We start from the raw sequence: 3,813 nt of genomic DNA, 5'->3' as shown, positions 1-3,813 counted from the left end.
AAGTTAAATCAATATATTGTTTTCTGTGAATGAGTGAGTAAGATGATTTTCACATAATTTTGAAGCAAAAACTTTAGACTTCAAGATCAGTTCTCAAAAGTCTTGTGATCAAATGTTCTGTATGTGTTTTATGGCCTTATTTCAGTGACTTTAAAATTGTAGTTTTTCACTAAGCACGCATAAACGTTGTTTTCTCAAAAACACAATCACGTACATACATGCTGCTCACATATTATTGTAGCCCAGTTTGTGCTGATTACAGTGTTATTAAACTTTAGACATTCAAATGTTTGTAAGCAACTGAAAAAAGCACAAATGTCAGGGCATGTCAAAACTTTTCCAGGCCCCAAAGCACCCTCGGACCCCAGAGGGTTAAGTAACTTTATGCCGATGTTCACCAGCAGGTGGCGATGTTTACAGTGTGTATTTGCTCTTGCTCTTGGCATACTTCAACTCCTCACTGCAGAATATATGTGATAATACATCTGAGATATGTAATGTTATATGTTAATATTTTGGTCAGATATGTATTATACTAGTTGATCATGAAGCCAAGTGAAGACATCTGTTTCATCTCCATGCCAAAATACTCATTTACGTGATTGATTTTCCAGTATACAGTGAAAAAGACCAGACAACAAACCAACAAACGTGGTCCCTGTTAAAATGGTCGAGTCATGTTTTGATGTTTTTCTAGGTGCCTTTAGTTTAGAACACTTCAGTTTAGTTTTAGTACTTTCCCACAGTTATAGAGAAACCATACACACAACTCTAGTGTTTCCCGATTAGCCACAACTTCAGCATGATATCAGAGACATGTTTCTCTTCCATGTTCTGGAAGATATCACACAGCACACTCAAGACAAATAAAGACAAAACCCAGAGTATTGTTGTCATCAACAGTCTGCACTTAACAGACATAGCACAGAGAATGCCTTTGAATGCACAGTGTCTCTAAAGTTGGCCAGTTTGCAACCAGGACCTTGGCGAACCACTAAGTGAGCTGCAGTGAAATGAATTCCAGCCATTTTAGCTTGTATCTCTGCAAAACCTCTCGACCTGGATGAAGGAAGCCTTGCAAAGACAGAGCTCCTTGTGATCTCTGCCAACCCGTCAATCATAATAGCACAATTCAGTTTAGTTGTACACTAATACTAATGCCTACCAGTGATGTGTTTCCTAAAAGCATCATTAGCTAACTATGTTCAAAAGTTCCATTGTTACCAACGAATCGGTGTTTCCCGAAACCATAGTTCAAATGAACATTCGCAAACAGCATTGGACACTTACGTGGTTGGAACTACAGTGCTCAACCTGTAGTTAGAAGTATAGTTTCTTGTTAGTAAGGCATGTGGACTTAAAGGTGACATATCATGAAAATCTGACTTTTCCAGGTTTTAAGTGCTATAATCAGGTCCCTGGTGCATCTACCAACCAAGGAAACGTGAAAAAGATTAACCCAATCGCTTTGTTTAGGTAAGCCTTATCTGCAAGTGTCTGAGAAAACGAGCGCATTTGATTTCGCTCCCTTTCTGAAAGAAGAAAGTCATATACACCTAGGAAGACTTGAGGGTGAGGCTAATTTTCATTTTTGGGTGAACTAACCCTTTAAGTCAACATTCAGTTCACTTAGAGAAATGGAGAAATAAATACATTCACTTTATCATAAAAGCACTGCCCTTGAAATTATAAGAGCTATATTTAGGAAATCGCAATGCTTGAGTTCTACGTCCATAACACTGTAGTGTAACATGATCAGATTTCTGAAATGGACATTTTTTAGTTCAGTGGTCAAAAGACCGTTGAAATCTCACTTGTTATTTTATGAATTAAAAACGGGGACAATACTTTTTCATAACAATTGCTATTGATTACTGATTATTATGTTGCCTGTATTAAAGCCCTAAGCATTTTAATACAAGTCACCTAAAATCACACTATGAAAAATAGTAGACATAACCATTGCAAACAACAAACAGATCAAAGCAGCAAAATTATGACTTTACAAAACACATTACAAAAATAAAACAAAATGTATTTAACATACCTTTTTTGTGAATGTGAATTTAGCTGTTTCAAGTAATTAAAATTTTTTTTTTTTACTTATCACGTGTTATGCGCTATTGGAAATGGATCAATAAAAATTAGAAATAAATAAATGTAATGAGCAATAAAATACATGGAAATTAAAAATAAATAAAATACATGGAAATGAGTAATATTTTTTTATCGGCATTCTGCACATTTAATTGCTGCAATTTTAATTTAGTTGAACTACTTTAGTTAATTTAGTTCAATTTAATATTTATTAATATTATTTATACTCATCGACATGTACTTTCACCCATGCTATAGTTAAGACGTGTGTGTGGGAATACTGCCTTGTGACAACGAAACTTTTCAGAACGTTTAAAGTTGTGTGCAAAACAATCCCGCACCCTGTTCAGACCCTGTTATATAATACATAAAAACAGTATTACTGTAATTTAACATGAATAGTTAATACGTGACTACTTTGAAACCGATAAATTGATGATAATAGCGCTCTTTTCTCATCCATGTCAAGTTCTTCATGGCTAAAGTTTTGGCGTGCCCCCAAGTAACCAGTGTAGCTCTCTGTTGGAGAAAATAATCACTACACAATTGCTCAGGTACACAGGTAGTTTTGCAGTGTATTTGATTTTACAGCATTAACTTAACCCATTTGTCTATACACAATTAAAGGAATATTACAAGCTAAATAGACCACAAAAAGTTAGTTCACCCAAAAAATAAAGTGTCATCCACAGTAAATATTTTTGAATTATATTTCAGTGTGTAAGAAAGTATAGCAAATGTTTTATGAGTTCAATCAAAGTACTATAAATGACACATTTCTGACACCAGCTCATACAGAAACAAGTTCAGTTTTTATTGCCAGGATCCCTCAGTTTCACAGATGCATTACATGAAGTGCTTTCACAGCCTCCTATGATCTAAAGGACTATGTCGCACACAGATGAACAGGAAATAGTTCTTTTACACTGCTTTTTAGCCAAGTAAATCCCACAAAATGCATCACCGATTGCATCAGTGTACTTCCTGTCTGTTTGCATTCTTCAAACTCAACAAACGGCAACAACTAATCAGCAAACTCATATTCCATCTGGATACAGTTTTACACACATCAGAGGGAAGTAACACTTATTTTGGCTCTACACTTCTTCACAGAGAGGAATAAAGATATATAGATTTCATTGTAATACATCAGAATCTGCTGGTACCAGGTTATCACAGTGACTCTAAAATAAAAGCATTTGAAGGGGAGATGACATGTATGATGTACAGTAATGCTGAAGGATGGTTATTTAACATTTCGTTTCCCTTTGCGGTGGTGCTGTGCATTTCGTTCAAGTCCGGCATGTTTCGTGAGTGTGTGCAGGCAAGAGTCCAGTCATTTTGCTCTTCTTCTCGTCACATTAGCAATGCACCTTTAGGTGAGGTAAAGAGTGATATTTGGGTGCAATTTGGAAAGACACAAAATAGCAGTTTTATAAATATGTGCTGTCTCACAGTTCAACATAAAGCACTCTAGGCAATTTGTGTGAGAACAAAGTAGAACTGGTCTGGCTTGTCTCTTAAATCTTTGTGAGAACACTTGAATCAAATTGGCTGCAATCTTTATTAATAGAAATGGTCTATTTTAAGTCATGCTTTCCTTAGTAACTTAACACTACGAATTGTTTTCTTCTCAAATCAAGAGCTGTTCAGATTCAGTGGGATCAGGCATAAGGCTTCATACAAAAAAAATAAAAAATAGAAAAGAAAAAAATC

This window comes from Sinocyclocheilus anshuiensis, unplaced genomic scaffold (genome assembly GCF_001515605.1).
Source record: "Sinocyclocheilus anshuiensis isolate Anshui unplaced genomic scaffold, SAMN03320099.WGS_v1.1 scaffold1081, whole genome shotgun sequence".
In the NCBI taxonomy this organism is placed as follows: Eukaryota; Metazoa; Chordata; class Actinopteri; order Cypriniformes; family Cyprinidae; genus Sinocyclocheilus; species Sinocyclocheilus anshuiensis.
Note: the sequence above shows the minus strand (reverse complement) of the source record.